This window comes from Tympanuchus pallidicinctus, unplaced genomic scaffold (assembly GCF_026119805.1).
Source record: "Tympanuchus pallidicinctus isolate F22 unplaced genomic scaffold, pur_lepc_1.0 scaffold2, whole genome shotgun sequence".
Lineage (NCBI taxonomy): Eukaryota > Metazoa > Chordata > Aves > Galliformes > Phasianidae > Tympanuchus > Tympanuchus pallidicinctus.
The window spans coordinates 47842667-47862750 of NW_026294721.1; positions in this window are offsets into that span (position 1 = coordinate 47842667).

Sequence of the window (20084 nt, forward strand, 5' to 3'; positions counted from 1 at the left end):
TAGTCTGTGGGAATACCTGTGTCATGCTTTGCTAGTGACTGTAATTAAGACACAGAGAATACAGTCCAGACTCCAGACTCCTCCTGGCTGTTCTGTGAATTCTCAGAGAATAAACAGTGCAAGGAACATTCCTGGGGGCAAAATTCATGTTCTACTCCATTCATGTACCCATAAATGAAGAGGTGAAGAGTACTGCCCACTGATTCCATGTCTGCCCCTCTGCTGGTAGCTGAATAAATGTGTGTGAGAAAGTATAAGCAATGTGCCAGGAATTCTTTTTCTCTGCATAAGGAAGACAATTCTCTTAGGATGCAAATCTTAATTTTCAGAGGTATTATCACAGCCTCAAAACCTGGGTTCTTCTTACAAGAAAGTGGTCATGGTCTGCAGTTTTGCTAAATCTGGTTCATGTAAAATATCATCTTGGCAAATTGTAAGCAATTAACAAGTTGCTCTAAAAATCCTTCCTCTCTGATTCTGAGCTTTCTGAGCTGGTAGAAGATAGTAGAATCCTACCTCTCTCGCTTGTCTCAGAAAATAAGGACAAAAATGAATTTGTAGGCATACTCTAGCATAGGAAAAACAATTCATGACTAAGTCTTTCTTCAAAATGCCTTCTTTATGCTCCTTCCCCTAGCAGCAATATCATTTTAGATCCTGATCTCCTTTATTTCTGGTCTTCTTTCCCTTCTCCCTCAGTTATGTCAATAATGTTCATGAGACTGCACTGGGAACAGAATATAGTAAGTACTGATATTAAAAATACTTCTACAGGGAAAATAGTGGATAGGTTTCTTAGAAGGGTTTCCAAATTGTACAATTAATATTATGGTGGGAATGGGTTTCCAAGAGTGAAGTGAGGAACAAAATCCACATAAACAGCAACATCTGCTGAGAGAAAAAAAACTGTTCATAATATTAAAGAATTCAGATATATGTTAATGGAGATGCAAAGCTTCTGGCAGAAGTTTTGTGTTTTGCCAAAAGGACGACTAAGTATCCCCAGAATCTCCTAAATTTTAGTTTTAGATTTTTCTTCACATATTTCCTTTCTTCTATATTTTATCATGGTCTATTCGTTCAGGAAGATAAGTATGTAAAATAAAAGGATTGAAATGTATTCAGTTGTGGAAATCTCTATTACAAACTTAAATTGCATGCCTAACTTAAAGGCTAGATACCTATCTGGGGGACATGGGCACGCAAGAAAGGGTTTATAGCTTTGTCTCTAGTTTAGCAAAGTGCCTTTGAAGTAGTTTGACTACAGGCTAAGTAGACTTAAAATTAAAGCTTATTTAACTTGTACTGAATGTAGGCAAATCTCTCTGTAAACATTAGCTGCTAATAATAATGGAAAATGCTTCTAATCCTGACATAGATAAGGTAACAAATAGGAAGGACCACTTGTTTACATTATTTATAACTTCTGTGAACAAGTTTCTTCTCATTAACTAACCTAATGCAAATGGAGATCTAAAAAGTTGAGCCAAAGTGTTAGCACTTTTATCTGCTTACTGAGAAGAGGAAAAGCATAGGAGTGACAAATCTACAAAATCTCTCTATCAAGAGACTGTCTTAAATGTATTCTAAGGTTGCTAAGGATGTTAAATGATGTGGGAGGTGCAGCTCAATTCTTTTTTTTCTTTTTTCTTTTTCTTTTTTCTTTTTGTTTCCTCTCTTCCTACCTAGGCTCCTCTTTCTTTTCTGATTTACACCCTTTATAGAGTCTGGATGAGAACAGAGACCAGTACTTGTGACAGTATGCTTGCTTCCCCAACACTGACCTGGCCATTATGTACAGCACCTTGTACAGCTCAAGCAGAAAATGAGTGCAGTAATGGTAACGTTTCAGGTGTTGCTAAGACTGATAACAACCCCAAATTTTTCTCAAGCTGTCAACTGAAAGAATTGATGGCACACACTTGGTTCAACAACTGAGGGACAACTGATTGTGTGCTAAATACTACAACTATACACCAATTATCTTAGCTTATAAATAATGAGCAGATGTAATGGATGAGCCCCAAGTGGCTGCAAAGGTGAGCCCAGAATACACTCTGTGAGACAGTCAAGCCACAGGGAGCAGCAGGCTATCCCTTCCTTTAATTTGACTGATCTCTACCACTTCTGGCAGTCCGTACTCTAACTATATTCTAGGATTTAGTTCTTCTGTTTAAGTGTCCAAGGAAAAGTCAACACACAAACGGCTTGTCTAATGCCTCAACCAATGCTGGCACTGGAATAATTATCAACAAGAAGAGAAGGGAGGGCTTCTTTCCCCTTTCTGCACTGATATTATAAATAGAAGCTTGGGAGGATAGGGAAGAAGTTTTTTTACAATAATGACTGTGAGGCACTGGCATAAGTTACCCAGAGAGGTGGTATACGTTCTGTCCTTGGGGAGATTCAAGGTCAGGCTGAATGGGGCTCTGCACAACCTGGAAGAGCTGTTCATTGCAGGCAAGTTAAGGCTAATTTCCAACTCAAGACATTCTATGATGAATGGATCCTGTAGCAGTAAATAATCAAACATACCTTCCCCTTTCCAATCCTCTTAAGTCACTGTCTTACAATTAAGCTTTGTTAAATCACTCTATTATATTAGTAAGTACATTCCTGCCTCTCTCTTATGAGTGCAGTGTGGTTTCCACCTGTGACAATACCACCTAAGGCTGTGTATAATTTGCGTGTTTTTATACATTTGTTTAGTAAAACAAACAAACATTTCAAGTCATTCTAGGAATAAAATACTATCTTTCCAATTTCCTGAGAGAAATAGCCTGTTTTGATTCATTTCAAAACAGACAGAAAATTTGTCAATATTTTGAGGAAGAAGGAGGAGCTGAGGAGGAGAAACTGAAGAGAGCTCATTGCTTCATAGCAAAGTGTTTTGATAAAAAATTCTCTGTCATCTCTTTTTCTTGACCAGTCAGAATGGAAGATGTTAAGGATCTTGTATTTAATTCTGTGGGGCCTCAATTGCCCACAGTTCTGTAGGCATTCACCTCTAATATTCCTTGCATTTCTTGACTGATGGTTTTATGTGACTTTTGATAAAATTTTATTTAGTATCCCTTGCTTTGTGTTGCCTTGACTTGGAATTCAGTTGAGTCTAATGCATCGTGCTGGCGTGCAGGTAGTACAGGTAGACTTATTTGAGCTCTGTAAGATTGACATTGAAAGGAACAGATTGGAAATGCTACAGTTCTGAATATTTTCCAGAATTCAGTTCTGTTTAAGTTACAGAAATTGCCTAAATGTCTTGAAATGATTCAGGCATCATTATCCTGAAAAATTAACGTTTTTTAGGAGGAAAAGAATGTTGTTGGGTTCAGCAAGCTGTATAGATTCCTTCCCTAAAATGGATGAGGGAAACTCCTGCATCATGTGTGGTTATCTTCTGCCATCACTGTTTTTCAGTATCTTTCAACCAGCAGGACATGGTAACATTCTGACAGCATATCAGACTCCCTTGTAACATCCTTCTCACCGAACTGGATTTGACAAGTGGGCTGTTTGATGGATAAGGAACTGTTTATAAGATCATACCCAAGGAGTGGTGGTCAGTGGCTTGATTTCCAGTTGAAAATCAGTGACTAGTGGTGTCCCTCAGGGCTCCTTACTGGGACCAGTGCTCTTTAACGTCTTCATCAGTGGCATCAACAGCGGGAACCACTGCACCCTCAGCAACTTTGTGGATGACATCAAGCCATTTGACATGCACGAGGGATGGAATGTCAGAGAGACTTAAATATACTCAAGTGGTGAGCCCAAGAGAAACTCTCATGGTTCAGTAAATTCAAGTGAAAAATCTTGCACCTGGGTCACAGCAACTCCTGCTGTCAGTAAGTGCTTGGGGAAGATAGAATGGAAATTTCTCTGTTACTCGTCCTGTTCTATGCTGTCTGTGTTATCCTGTTATAAATAATCTCAGATTTCTTGTGGTAGTTAATATGTTTAAAGGCTGCTGAATTTCCAGAAATCAATGTGATCCTCTAATGTAAACTTTTTCATAGCAAAGTTGTAGGACTTGACAGTATCCATTCCTGTTAAAATCTAGACAACTATATTTGAACTGGAGGACACCTTCTTAAAAATGATTAAATAAATTCCATGTTGAATGAAAGCCTTTCAACAATTCTTAAAAAATACATCGCTAATTACTTTCATATGTTATCTGGTTTCTAGGTTGAATTTTTCAGATTTCAGCTGCTAGCCATCTGGCATATTAACTTACATCTGCTAGATTTAGGTGTTCTGTTCTGTGTATCAACTTACAGGATATGATCAACTTCTCTCTTTGAGTCTCTACTGAAGACTTTTTTGCTCAGGATGAATTTTTCATCCTTCAGTCATTCTTTGCCCTTTTGATAACTTTTAAACATTTTTCTCAGTCTGTAGATATAGGACTAAACCTGACAGCAATCAAACTTGTGTTAGGTAGGTGTGCTCTTATTTCATATTCACTTACTTTTACATCTAAGGGGTTGTTCTATTCTATTGGGCAGAGCATCACACAAAAATTTCACATGCAGCCTAATAGTCACTGTAACTCTTTAATCTTGTAGAGTTGTTATTAGGTAGAATATAGTAGTGTGGAGGATTTTTGCTGCTTCTGTGTCTGCCTTTATAATTTGGCTCATTGAAATGAAGCAGAAGTTGAAATGAAACGATCATGATCATATTTCCATTAATAACATCATATCTATGATAGTCCTTGCCTTCCAGGAGACAATTAATGATGTCAAATAGAAGAGAACATAGAGTATGTACTAAGAAACACAACTAAATAGTAAAACTGCTTAGAATAATGCTTCTGTTCTTGCTGACATTCTAATATGTGTATTTCCTGTTTATTTTGTATCAGTTTACAAGTTCTGACATTCTATAGTATGAAGTCTATTACCTTACTGATACCTGTATATTGCAACAACCTTATCTTTCACAGATTTGCCAAGTTGACATTTTGCAGATTTTTGTCTAGGTATTTGAAATTATCCAAAATGCAGTTTCACCTTAGAATTTATTCCTGTTAACCTGGAAGCAGGGCTTCATTTATGTGAAAAGTATTCCCAGAAAAAGGTACTGGAATGTTAAACCATTAAAAATTGCAGTGCTGACAGGCAGAAGAGGTTGCAGCATGCGTTTCAGAGGGTTCATAGCTTTAGACTTGCTCTAAGGAAAACATCAACTTCAAGAGATTTTTCTCTTGAGCATTCCAGACTTGCACTGATTTAGCTTGATGATGATCTAAAGTTGTGTGTACATGTTATGTACTTGTACGTAACTTGTAAAGTTACATGTATTCCACTTGAAGGTAGAGTACAAACCGTGTTGTTGGCATCTGTGAGCTCTATCTGCTGCACATTCATTCCACAGATCAAGTGTTCAAAGTAACAGCTTCAGTTCATAATATATTAGATCCAAGCAATAGCTATATTTCCCCCCGGTACACAGTGATTGATGTCAAAAAGGCATCCTACTTTTGCAATTTTCAGTGCATTTTTTTCCTTCTTTTCTGTTCACAGTTATCATTAACTAGAACAGGGAAAAATGTAGTATGAACTAGAAGTGGGAAGATGCTCCACAGACAATGTCTAGGTTGAGTGGGGGTTGTCTGACACTGGAGACGATATTGACCATTTCTTCCTCATGTGGGAGTGGGTATTTGCTGCACACAAAAGATTTCTGTGACTTCTGCTTGCTATCAGATGGAGAAGATAGAAGCCTTGAAAATATGGTTACAGTTAAGCATTTCAGTTGATGCTTTTCTTGCTTTGTTGCTGACTTCTAAGTGGCAAAACTGAAACATGTCTTCTAATAGATTCAGTGTCATTAATGGAATTACACCTGTAGAGTATTTCCTAGAAATTGTATTCACAACATTTCAGAATTTAGTCCATTTCCATTAAATGGAGCATCAATCTATCTATGCCCACGTGAGTAGAACTACAGAATACGGTTCCAAATCAAAATCAGGATTAGTATCAAATTAATATAAAAAAGTAGAATGTCAAAATGCATTTGAGTGAGGGCAGAAAGTGGCTTGTTTTTGTCAGATTCATGGTAATCACATTACTTTTAGGAGTGTCCCTGTAGTGATGATGTAGTGTCTTGGGTATCCAATTTCTAAAGGTGGCTATTCAGAGTTGTACACTTTGTGTTCCACTATATATTAGCTAAGCTGAATGCACTGGCAGATTTCTTAAGAGGAAAATCTCTGATATTAAAGCTAGTATAATGTCGTTGTTATGACTTCAGTCCTTCAGTTAGAACCTTATTTAATGACAGGGGACAGAGAAAGCTACAGAATGATTCAGCACAGGAAAGGAAAACTATGAGAACTAGAACACAAGTGTAAGGTACCTGCAGTAATTTTATGGCTGTGCAAAACAGCGATGGTTTTCCTTATATTTTTATGTTTCCCTTGAATTCACTGCTGATTTATTTAAAGTCTTGCTTTGTATGAAAACTAAAAGTGAGAACACAAGGAGGAGAAAAAAGTCTCGAAGGCATTCAGTCCTTACTGGAAAGCTTCAATTTACTTACACTTTCTGAGTTTTATAGAAATGGCAGCTGAAACAGCTGTTTATCATTGTACTGTATCCAGGAAAGAAATGAGAGGTGTTATGAGTTCTAGACAAATGAGAACAGTCATTCTGTCAATTACTGAGTAATGGAAAGAAGTGTAATTGAGGATTTATTATCAGAAAGCATGCAAAAGTGTTAAACAGCTGTTTATATTCTTCTCTGTATCGATCTAACTACTATTTTCATTATCTACAAACTCTCCTAGAAGAGATCTTGTCTACCTTGATTTTGATGTGCACCTTCAGGCTTGCAGATATCTTTCACGTGATTCTTCTCTGTTCCTGCTATGGTTAGGTTTTGCGCTAATATTATTGTGGAAACTGATCCCTTCTGAAGTCTGACAGAAAACTTGCCTGTCTTTGTGTGCGAATACTAAACAAAAGACATTATGAGTAGGATATTTCAATGTTCTAAATATATACTGTATTCTAAACAGTAACAGCTGGTCAGTATCTGGACAGGCACATTCAGTGAGCAGGATACTTATAAGTGCCATGCCCAAATCTAGGAGTTGGGAGTATATTTCAACAGTAATTATTAGGAGGAATTTCAGACTTATGCTATTAAAAACCAGTCAGCTTGGCTGGCAGGATGATAAAAAGATGCTAAAACTAGAGTCCTGTTACTAGTGTCATTTTAGGGGCTAGAATAACGTCACAGCGAAAAATATTCCAACTAGCCCTAAGGAGGAAAATGGTTAAATTTGGTAGCCTAGAGAAAAATACCATGCATATAAGCAGATTCAGATGGATGGCTGAATTCAAAGCTAATTGAGGAGAGGTAAAAAGTAAAGACATGGGTGAGCAGTTAGGAGTTTTCTATTTATTTTCAAAAGTATGATGGTCCCTCCCAGTATACATTATAGGAATGCAGTGGCACTGACTACTTAACAAGCTGCAGTTTCAATTTGGATTGTTTTTTTTGTTTTGTTTTTCCCCCCTGAGGTTTTCTTTCTGAGCCTGTTGTTCCCTAATCAGACTGAGAGTATAGCCTTAAGGCTGCTTGTCCAGGTGCAAGGTCTGCTTCAGCAGGGAGATCTGTTTCAGGGGTTAAGTGCTTTTCGTTGCATGATTTATTGATGGGCTTCCCCTTTGATGCTGCCTGTACCTTCTGCCTGTTGTGCATAACATCTGACTAACCCTGCTTGAGGGCTTGCCATGCACAACAATTAGCTTGGAGCTGAAGGCAGGGGCCAGCACACATTTGCACTTCCTACTGAAGGGGGATGGAGATGAAGCGTGCCAGGACTCACCATTGTACAGGCATCCTGAGGTTTTTGCAATGCTCTTTTAGTTGTATAGCTGTGCAATTAATCCTTGCCTCTGTCAGGCTTTTCAATATACTTTTGTGCTGAAGGTGATTACGAGTGGATTTCCCACAGCTGTGTTTGTAGCACGCACTTGACAACATGGCTGGGATCCTTTGGCAAAGTAGAACACACACGGACAGATCTTTATATACAGTGAAGGTGAGGACCACTGAAATGGAGTTGGTTGAGTGGAGTGATTAACCAGCTGTATATGAACACACATGTGGCTTCCAGGGCATTGGAGCTCAGAGTATAAATGCTTTCAATGATATAGAAACCTGGACAATTGTGAAATGACATGGGAAAATAAATTGAATTGAACATTTTGGAGGCTGGGTAAGAGACAAATTATGAGTGATAATCTTATGCTATGATACAGAGAGCTAGTATACAATATCTCTTGGAGCTGAAAGTCAAAGTTCTTTCATCAGATGTATTCTTCCTCAAAGAAGAACTTTTCACATTAAGGAAAAGCCGAAGCCCTTCTTTTTGGAATGCTTCTCTCAAATAAATATGAAAATTAAGATAATGACATAAGATTATATCCTTCTGAAATTAGATCAAATTCAGTAGGAATAGATTTATTTATTTTTTTTTCTGTTTGTTTTTAACATAGAGATCAGGGAGACCATGTGGGTTGATATAATCACTGTGAATAATTAATCCATTTGCTATACTAATCAAAGGGTTGATATTAACAGCAACAAAGACTTTTTTTGTCTTGGAATAAGCTTACATCCCGTAGTGCTGATTCTAATTGCATTTTTCACAGGACAGTCTGGCCCTGTGCATATGCAAGGAAGCAGGGCTGAACCATCTCATTCCATGAAAAGAGATTTAAACTTAATGTGTTTATTTTTAGACCAGATATTTCACTGATCTTACGGATTACTTTCCTCCTATTTGATGCAGTGTTGTCTTGGAAATACGTGACTGTTACTGAAGTCGTACAAGATTCACTGGGGACAGGAGAGTCAACTAGGTTGCTCTCAAGCTGTTGCTTGAGGATTAAGAACATGAAAATAAATTCAAAGTATTGGAGATGGATGCTGCAAATTTTACGAGTATTAAAACTTTGTGGATGTCTGGTACGCAACAAATTCATTTCAGAATGTGCAGAACAGAAATTATTTGGTTTATATGAACTAAATGACCTGAATAAGGATGTAAAAGCAACAATGACTAAATAAATGTAGAGAATAATACATTAAAATCTATTAAATTAGTAAGACATAAGATTTGTTAATGAATGCAGGCCCATTCTTATCTGAATGGTTTCTGACATTGAGGACTCAGTTCATTCCTCATATGGATCTATAGGTTTACTCTAAAGCATTTGAGGCCAAGAGTAATGACTAGCTGTAAATCTGGTATTCACAGAATCACAGAGTGGCCAGGGTTGGAAAGGAACTCAAAGATCATGAATCTCCAACCCAACTGCCACATGCAGGGCCACCAACCTCCCCTTTTAATACTAGACCTGGCTGCCAAGGCCCCATCCAATCTGGCCTTGAACACCTCCAGGGATGGGGCATCCACAACCTCTCTGGGCAGCCTGTTCCAGCACCTCACCACTCTCTGTAAAGAACTTCCCTCTGACATCCAAGCTAAATCTTCCCTCCCTCAACTTAAAACCATTTCCTCTTGTCGGGCTAGAGCAAGTTTTGCTGTAACATTTGATCTCCCATTTGTATTTGTGGACTGATCTATATCTGCTCAAGCACTCTTTAAAGAGTTATTTGTGTTCCTTTTCTTGTCTTTTCTCTTCAAATTTTCTATCTTTTCTTTGAAGAAAGACTATTTAAGACTATTAAAACTATTTAATTCCATTAGGAGCTCTGGGATGATGGGTCACATAATCCTCCATACATATGGCTTGTTACTGATACAAGCAGTTGACTAGTAAATCTTTTTGTAATTTTCTTATTTGTTTTATCAGGTACACATCTAAAAGATCTGTTGTTTTAAGGACCTATTTGAGTGTTGCAAGTGAATACTCAGAAATGAAACACACTTCTTACATTCAAAGTTATCAGTGCTTTAATATCATATATTTGTATACGTTCTAAGTCTCGCTTCTAGGACTGTTGATATTAAGTTAAAGGTTGAGAACTTATATATTTTATAAAAGTATATTTTTTTTTTTGTGTTGTAAAGGAGAGCCTAAGGAAAGCTTAGAGGTATCTCCAGTAGGCATTTCGTTCTTTGTATGACATTTTAAATTAAAACAATATTCTTATGATATCTTAAACCAGTCTCTTGTGATTTGGGGAGGGAAGAAAGAGTTCTTAAGCCATGGGTCTGAACCTTCGGGACCACATAAAGAAGCTCTTATAGGCACACTTCTTCCTCTGTTCTGAATATCTGTAATCAGCTACTTAGCATTCCTCTATGAGTTTAAAGGAGAAAGCTTTGTTCTCTCCTCTATCTATTTTCAAATAAGTCACATAGAGCTTTCAGAAATAGCATCTTTCTCTCTTGTGGCAGATTCTCTGTGGGATGAAAGTGAAGCCTTTCTAAAAAAGAGTTATTACTGAAGACTCTCATAAGGATGTCAGAACAAAAGGCTGCTTGTTCATTTCCTATTATTAGTTTGGCCCACATTAAAGTCTTTTCTCTTTCCTTAGTACAGAGAGTTCAGAATCAGTCACACTTCTATATGTCTACAGTAAACACCTCTCTGTCTCACCACACCCACAGAACATGCCATTCAGTTTTCCTCCTTAATTAATAAATATAATAGAAGAAATCAAAAATTTGAATTGAAAAGTGAACACAGGAACTCTTTCCTCCATCACCATCTCATACTCATAAGCTACAAAAGTCATGATTTAAAAAAAAAAAAAAAAAAAATCATTCCCTGTGACAAAATTTCTTTAAAGTAGGGCAGGTAGAGCTGATATTTCTATTGTTCTCATTTGCTCCTGTCACCTGTCTACCTGTCTTCCTGGGACTCCATCAGTGTCGTAAAAAGCAAATTTTTCTACCTGTCAGCTTTTATCAGAAAACACAAACACATCAAAACTGAGCTTGGAAAAAAATACTTGCTTGTGATTTGTTCGTTTTCACACGAGGCTTGAGCTACCACCTTATTACTTTCTATACATACTGTTTTGCTATTCAGCTTGGGATTTAAAAAGTACATAGATATTTATTTTGGGTTTGAGTGTCACTGCATACCCTGCAGTGCTGTAAACAAGAAACTAAAGAAAAAGAAACTCATGTTTCTGCACAAAATTTATTTAATGTGAACCCCTACCACCTTGGCCTCCCAGAGGGAGCAAAATAGTTTTAAAAGCATCACTTTATAAACTTGTAAGCATGGAAGTGTTTGCTTACATTGCTATAATTATGTCAGCACTTCTACTGCCAACTCTGTTTATGGATCTAACATTTGACTTTCAAAATGATCCTGGCTGAACCTTTTAAATTAAAGTTGATCTATCCCTTATGCTGTCTCAAGCCAAAGTTGTTATATGGGAGCTGAGAAAGAAAGGGAAGCCACTCTTAATAGTTTATGCTATTGATTCCTGTTTCTATGATTAAAAAAAAATAGAACCCCAGAATCTACTTGCACAAGGGCAGCTCTCGCTTTGTTGGCTGCATGTGTTCCTAATGATGGCATATGTGCTTAACCTTTGGAACTCAGGAGTACCACTTCCCTTGCTACAAATAGTTCTATCTCCACTTTTACAAAATATTACAAAATGTGTGCATTAAGAAAGCTGTTTTAATCCCCACTCCTTTTTTTTTTTTTTTTTTTTTTTTTTTCCATCCGTATAAAGAAAAGTATAATTCACCTGAATTTACTGCAACCCTTCCTAGCATTTTCAACTCTGCTAAATTATGTTCTGTCTCCTCTTTGCCCTGCCTGGCCCTCAGCATTTTTATATGAACTTCTTTCTGCTTCCTCCCCTTCTGCATGCCAACCTGCACTCCTCCATGTGAAATGAGATATGATAGAATGTTCAACGTGTTGTTCTCAGAGCCTGGATCTGTTGATCTGGTTCTGCAGCTCTCTTTGGTGTATGAACATCTTACTAAAGGTAGATTTTCCTCTAAATTCTGGCCAGATCTTAACTGCTAAGGAATCTGATATTAAATTAAAAAATACAAAATGGCCTGATCAGTCCATGAAATTGAGATCAAGATATGAAATGAACAGGTGCCACAGAGCTTATGAACAATTCATGCTGCTAAATGGTAAAGTTGCCAGCTACAGATGATGTTGGAACAAAGAGCCACACGATAGCAGATTAAAGAATCTCTTCCCATACCAAAATACAGTGTATACATCTCGTCTGTTTCATGTTCAAGGTATGCAGTGTGCAAGGTGAACAAAATGATTGGCTGGGATGTGATTTCCCAAGCTGTAATGGAAATGCTGAGTCACAGCTTGAACCAGTGATTGAGCACCTAGGGGGAAGGCAGTGCCAACCCAGGGGAGCTCATGTGCATGCAGTGTACCTGAGTGACAAGGAGTGGAGCACCTACAATGACAGGTTGAGGGAACTGGGTTTGTTTAGCTTGGAGAAGAGAAGGCTTTGGGGAGGCCTTATTGTGGCCTTCCAGTACATGAAGGGAACATATAAAGAGGAAGGGGAATGACTGTTTACAAGCGGGGATAGTGATAGGACAAGGGGGAATGATATTAAATTGAGTCAGGGGAGATTTAGGTTAAATATTAGGAGGAAGTTTTTCACACAGAGGGTGTCGACACACTGGAACAGGTTGCCCAAGGAGACTGTGCATGCCCCATCCCTGGAGGCATTCCAGGCCAGGCTGGATGTGGCACTGGGCAGCCTGATCTGGTGGTTGGTGACCCTGCACGTAGTAGAGGGGTTAAAACTAGATGATCACTGTGGTCCTTTTCAACCCAGGCCATTCTATGATTCCTGAGGCCTTCTGTATTAAGTAGCTTTTTTCAGTGTCTACTGCTATTGCATTTGAGTAGATCCTCACTTCCTGCAGCCTAGGGCTTTGCTGCTCTGCTGTCATTGTTGTGCCTTTCCATCATGTTACACTTGCTTACAAGAGGAGAAAGCAGGGGCTTTTCATATGGAAGAGAAGGAGGAAATAAAATAAGAAAATTGAAACACTAGCAAAGGAGAATGCTTCTTAACACTGAGACAGTGTTTGGGAACTGCTGAGTCGTGGCCTGAACCTCTGATGGATCACCTGAGGCGAGCCATGAGTCAGCCAGAGGAGCACCGCTGAAGGCAATTCACCTGTGCTGCCGGAAGGGGTGGAGCCTGGCTCCAGCCCTCCTAGACCTATTTAAGAGCTGGCTAACAGTGGGGAAGGTTCTCTTCTGGAGATCCACTCTGCTGGTGTTTTGTGAGTGAGTCCAGGATAGAGGTAAGCCTTCTATTTATTCTCATTTGTTATCAGTCTGCTTTGCGTAACTCTCTTATTTTGTGATTATAATGTCCTAATATTCTTTGATTATACAGACAGCTAACAAAATAGCCATTTAAGCCTTAAAGAACATTCAGGAGAATACAGAATATTAGTAAAAACTTCTCTGAGAGATTGATTGGGTGCTGGAACAGGCTACCCAGGATGGTCATAGAGTCTCAGTCCCTGGAGGTGTTCAAGAGACATGTGGATGTAGTACTAGGGCATGTGGCTTAGTGGGGAAATATTGGTGTTAGGTAGACTAGATGATCTTGGAGGCCTTTTCCAAACTTAATGATTCCATGTTTCTTTGTTGATCTACAATTCTAAGGAGTAGTTAAATAGTTATTCCTCTTATCCTAAAAAATAACGCAGTTTCTAATACAATGAAATAAAACAAGGCCACGTTATCTTAATTTAGATTTATGATATGTTTACCCTAATAAAATATGTACTAATAGAGATCTAGAGAACAATTATTATTGCAGTCAACAAAGAATTATCCTTAATCAGCAAATGAACAGCATGAGTCTGTAAAGTAGAATTCATTTACAATATCTACAATGTTAACCATCTTGTGTATTTTAAATAAAATTTATAAAAAAAGCTCTGAATATGGAGATAAATTTATATATATATAATGTTTATGTTCATGTAGTTGATAAAAAAAAATGCATAGGAAAAATACGGCTGCTTTTGTCTTTCATATGTAAATTACTTTTTTCTTGCTCAGGTATATAAATTCAACCAATACATGCACTTAAATCCTGAATTTAGAAACAATATTCCCAGTAAGCCTGAAGAGCAAACAGTTCAGAAGCTCAGTGACTTAAAGTTGTTTTATGTTCATTTTCAATAACTAAATATGTAATCCTTGCTAAAACTTTATTCAAGGCTCACATATCCACTTCTATAGTATGTAGCAGATGATTAGCAGAGGAATTTTGACAAGAGAAACATTTCTTGTACTCTCTGAAGATCTGTGTTAATTTCATTCCATTAGAGTTTTGACAGGAAAAAAAATACAAAAACCTTAGTAAATCTTTTGTACTAAATAATGTGGGAGTCATATTCACTAGAAATTCTCAAATATTTATTCAGGAATAGACTGTTTCTTGTACATGAGGGATGCTTTAATATGACAGCCTGTCAGTGAAATATTGCAATAAGATAGTGTAGAATTTGGTTAATGTTGTTATTGTCTCAATAAAAGATGGAAAATACTCTGGTCACATAGTTGAACATGACAGGTAATTGTTTGTAATAGTTGTATTGTTAATGGTCTGAAAGACTGTGTTTCTAGGTACATTTCTAAAACCTATTTAGATTTTAGGTCTGAATAGGTTTTGTGAATTTGTCTTGCATGTTGTTGTTTCATTGCCTCAAAATATGAGCCCCCAGTTTTTTGTTAAATAACAACTGGAAGCCTGAGCAAATATATTTATTTGTTTATTTGCTAAAACTGCTTATAAAGTTTTACTTCCCTGAATGTGGTAGAGGAAGAAGAACAGAAAGAAAACCAAACATACAAACCTCTATTTTTTTCCAAGTACTCAACTTGCAGCCAACCTGTGCAAAAGATGATGTTTTCTATGTTCTTTTAAGTCTTGCCAAAAATCCTACTTTCACGTTTTGGTTAAGCAGGACACTAGGTTTGCCAGACCTTATTTTCTTATCCATTTGCTTTGGCAGCAGAAGGTTGTGATTTGCTACTCAACAAGGGGAAATAACTGTGGCTTTTCTTATCCCTGTTAAGGAGTTATTGATACATCCTCTGATTTTAATGAAATAGGAGACTGGACCCAAGACTTCAGTTAGTACTTTTAGCTTAATAATGCACTGTATTAGCATGCAAAAGTTTTTGGTGAAATCTCATTTTCATGTGCTGATACCAATTATATTTGTTGTACCTATTGACTACTGAAAGCTTTACTTTATGTTCACCAAGTGAGATGGTGTAGAACTGCTGTTATTACTAATACTCAAGGAAGTTGTGAAGACTTTGAAAGACTTTCATCTTTACAAGCATGAAAGAACATTACTTAGCCACAGAGAAATTTGTTCACAAAAAAATTGTGTGTGTATATATGCTTTTGTCGGAAATGAAGGAACAATGAAATTCTTCTGGAACCATACAAGAAAAACTAGATGAGCGCTAGTAAGTGAAGTAGATATAGAGTTTGTCACAGCAGAGAAAATGACATGGATAACCAGCAGAGTAATAGAAGTGATACAGCTCATAGTAGTCTGGATTAGTTCCAACGAAGTGTTATAGTAGACCTTGTGACTGTGGCCTGTTTGCATAACAGTGGTTGAGAAAGGGAATAGAAAGGAGTTCTAGAGGGAAAACTTAGGTTTCTTGGAGAAAAAGCTGAAAAAATAGTACCAATTAGTGGCATTCTGTGAAATACTGCATTTGACTTCCAAGGCATATCTGGAGGTAAAGGATGCTATTTTTTATATAGAGAGAGGGAGAGAGAGAATATATAATATATAAATCATACAGTCAGAACCTGCTCAGGAAGGACAGCATTCATCAGAGACATGAGGGATTGAAGCTGCTGTCCTTTGAAGGAATGCTTGAATTGAAGCATCAAGGTGCAGAAGAGAACAAGAGAATACCTATGACAGAAACATTATCCCAGAGAATTAAGGTATTGAAAACAACCATGTTTCTGGTGCTATCTTCTCAAAGGGTGCTGTGAACCACACTTTGACTGATGCCCATGACCTCTGTGGAACTCTGTGGAAATGTTTCCACCGCATGTTCCCAGTGTGCCCTGGAATCAGCTCTGAGTACAGGACAGCTTGCTGAGGTTCTTCATCCTCTCCCCTTGGACAAAGGTGTAGTAATAAGTAAGGCAATGAAAGGGATGAACTGTGTGTAAGGAGATTACTGTGTTCTGGTTTTTTTTTTTTTTTTTTTTTTTTTAGAGGTAGACCGGCTGGAGCCTGCTAACCCAGTGTGTGGTTTGGTGGAGGGGAGCTGTGGGGCACATATTCAAAGGACTTCAGTGGCCTCAGGATGCTAATGAGAACTCACCTTCTGGAAATGCTGCTAAGTAGATCTCTGTTCTGGCCTGCTTTTAACTGATTTTGTGTTCTCAGATAACCTGGTGTTCACTCAGAATTGTGTTACTGATCCTGAGAATAGGCTCTAGCTGTCTTGACAGCCTCTAAATACAATATTAAAATACCAAGCCTTTAAATACTAAGGCAAATGAAATCTTGGTAGTGTCTTGACCTATGGTAGATAGGAAAGGCACTCTGGGAATTTCCCAACAATCTGATGAGATAAATGTAGGTCGGTCTTTGTAAAACTGAAATGAGCAGAAGGAAAATCATATCCTGTCATATCAAGGGATGTACACCTGGCAGGTTAGTATGAGCATATAGCCTGAAACACCATACACATTGGTGATATGTCATCAAAGTGTGACAGAAGCAGTACAGATCTAATAGACCATGAAGTATATTTGATGCTATTACTGTTTATGGAGAGAGAAGAATGAAATTTAAGAACATTACAAAATAAAGAAGCGTGAGAGAACAGTCAAATCAAAATTATCTCTTCATTCAGAGCTGGAATGATAAAAAATATTTACAATATGTCTGGTCAATAAAACAGGGGATTATGTATTTCTCAATACAATAATTTCAGCTATATTAGATAAACAGCACTTACATTACAGCTGATTCACAGATGCTTGACAGAAGTAAAATCACCTGGTCAATTCATTTAGGTGAAAAATCTTAATAGCAGTAGAAAATCCAGAGGCAATCATGAGGCTGACAAGGAATGAAAACATTTCTAGTGTTAAAAAAAAATATCCAGAGGCAGGTTGTTTTTTGTGTGTATATTTATCCTTAATTACTCTTTCCCTGGGCAAGCTGAATGTTGCAAAACATAGTGTTTGAGAGTAAAATTGAGTATTTATGCACACAAAAATGACTTCATTCTTTATTATTTTGAAGTTGAGATAAAAGCAATGAATTAACAAAGGGCAAAGTAAATGGACATATAAAATGCTTGAGTTCTTACAGAAATAGGTGATATTGATTACAAAGACAAAGACTCTTTAAAGAGATATAATTTGAAGGTGGTAGTTTCTCTGGAAGTAAAAAACAGGTGCTAGATGAAAACTGTCTAGGAATCAATGTTCTATAACACTAATGTTATGAATTAAATGGAATTTTGAGGATTAAAATAAAAATCTGAAGTAAAGGGGAGGTGGGGTTGTTTTCTGTGGATCTCAAATCCATTTTTCTGATTTTGCTTTTGCAATGAAAGTACTGCTTTCAAGGATTTAGCAGAACATTAAGAGGTAGCTAGGATTCCAGATAGGAAGGATTTTCTTTTCATATATCTATTATGCATTTCAAGTAATTCCAGTAAACCTTATATGTGGTTTATGGATAATAGTCAATAATGTAATGACTATGTAATGTAATGATTAAGTCAAGGACTTGTTGCATAGTATTAATTCCCTGAATTAATTTATTTTTCTCTAGTCATGTATTTTTTTCTGTATTTTTTTTTTTTTCACTACCTTGTGTTTTGATTCTGGTTGTGTAAGTATGTTTGGAGCATATTTGCTGTAGGATGCTGTGGAAGTGTGCAGGGAAATGATTTTTTTTTTTCTTCCTGTCTATTAATTAAGCAGCATCTCTCTTCTGCATTCTGTGTTGCACCAATTAGAGTAGATAAGGTTCTGGTGTAGGAAAGGAAAGACTTCTTCCATCAGTGTGTCTACGGAAACTCAGTATACTGTGCTCATCAGAAAACTGTGTTTCAGTACAGGGAAATATCTCAATTTTTCTTTCAGGAACAAATTTATTTTTAAAGTGATTGAACGTTTGTTGGGCCAAAACATGAGATAGACACAACCAACAAACAAACAGAGGGTGGTGACATGCTGGAACAGGTTGCCCAAGGAGGTTGTGGATGCCGCATCCCTGGAGGCACTCAAGGCCAGGCTGGATGTGGCTCTAGGTAGTCTGGTCTAGTGGTTGGTGACTCTGTGCATTGCAGGGGGGTTGAAACAAGATGATCATTTTGGTCCTTTTCAACCCTGGCCATTCTATGATGTGAAATTACAGCTTAGTATTTCCAGTTTTTTGCTGCAATTAATGTATGTTGCAAGATACCGAGAACAGAAGACTAGAACCAATATTTTATTCTTGTTTTGTCCCTGTGGTAATCAAGCAGGATTCCCTGAATGGTAGGCAATAGTATAAAATCATATCTTTGGCTGTCTCCTGGTTAACAATATAACTCCAGGAAGAGAGCTTATGCATCCCGGCCTTTCTGCTTCTACAGCTTGGGTCAGACAGAAGCTTTCCTTTGGCAGTCTGTCTTGGTTACTATAGGGTACTCTATGTCTTTTGAGCTTTTGGTTTTTATTTCCCACATGTGGTTTCCTGTATTGTAGCATCCTTCAGAACATTAGCAGTCATGTTAAGCTCATCTATTAATCTGTTTTCCATAGGGTTTTCCATGATAACATAATGGTTTTATGTCTGAGCTGTGGAGAGAACAATTACAGAAGTACTTGTTGCATGATTGAGTAATCCAGGGAAAACACACAGTCTTTAAAGACGACTAATTCCCATTTTTCTTCTGGTAAAGCTATAATAAGTTGCTCGCATCTCTGGTATTAAAAATGGCATGCTAGATTCTCAGCTGGTGAAAGCCAATGATACAGATAGAAACTTGGCAGGCTGGATGAATGAGTTAGGCATTTTCCAAAGGCAGATTCACACTGACTGCAGACAAATTGTTTTTTACTATCAGATAATTTATAATAAAGCTGCAAGATGATAGCACTATGTTCTGCATCTTTCAAGAAGCTGTTTGTCAAAATTGACCTTTCCTTTGGAAATATCTACAATTATTAGTTGATTCAATTATCAAAGTCATATCAGGAAAGAAAAATTGTGTCTGCCAATCAGCATGGTTTTGATCTAGCAACTACATTGGAAATGTGAAAGTCCTTGTGTCTGTTGCACCAAGACTGAAAATGCCTGTAGGGCTAAATAGGGCACTTCATTCAGTACCACAGTAACATCAGTGAAGGATTTCTTTCCTTCACTAAGATAATCAAGTACTGGGGAAAAATAAATTACTTTTTTTTCTTCTGCCAGGGGAGGAAGCTTTTATGGTGAGATCCCTTGACAGGGCATCCAAATTTCCTTGCCCTCAAAATATGCTCTGTGACAGCATTTGCACAATGCTGTAAAGCAAGCCACTGTGGTTTATTCATGGAAAGATGCCACACGAAATGGAGTAAAACACCAGTTTTCCATGCTTGAATCATAGCCTCAAAGCCCTAATCCTTATTCTCTTGCATGTAGAGAAGGCAGTGGCTCCAGCTCCAGTTTTTTGTGCAATAGTATTTTGTTCATAGCTATGTCTGTCAGAAATATTTGTTAGTTGGAGATGAACTTAAAATGGTTATAGCAATATTTCAGTGGCATTGACTTAGAGAGAATTAATATGTATAAATAACTAAGAATTTGCATTAAATAAAGATTTCTGCAAATGCCAGGTTAGCTAACATCCATTACCTCCAAATCTGTAACAATAATTTAAAAACTTGTATCACAAAATAGCTAAGGATCAAAAGTATAAATTATAAAGGTTAGTGAGTGGCAATGCTGGAAAAAAGAAAGTCTGTCATTTGAAAAAAGTTTCATAAAGATTTAACAGGAAAAGCAGTTTAAAATAAGACATTAAGTGTTAGACTTACCAGTTTACATGCACAATTTGTACCTTTTGTATACAATG